A 355-nucleotide genomic window follows, 5' to 3' on the forward strand; every position below is an offset into this window, starting at 1 on the left:
TTTTGTATTTTATCAATAAAAACTGCAAATTAACGTTATATTTATATGAAAAAATTAGAATAGTTCAGCAAAATTATCTAAACTAAATAGTTTGTTTAATAATTTTGTTGAACTACTGTTTTTTTAATGATTTTGTCAATCAGTTACGATACAAGAATGCTATGTGTTTAGTACCTATTAAAAATTAGTCATCAAATCAAATATTACGCATTTATATAGCATATATATTTTAGTTTATTTTTAATATGTATTGTATACGAATGAATGATTTAGTAGTTAATTATTTAGGATTTTTTTTTCTTATAAAACATAAAAAAAATTAATTCCCAAAATAAATTAAAAATATTATTTTGCA

Source organism: Arachis ipaensis, chromosome B10 (genome assembly GCF_000816755.2).
Source record: "Arachis ipaensis cultivar K30076 chromosome B10, Araip1.1, whole genome shotgun sequence".
Taxonomy (NCBI): Eukaryota; Viridiplantae; Streptophyta; class Magnoliopsida; order Fabales; family Fabaceae; genus Arachis; species Arachis ipaensis.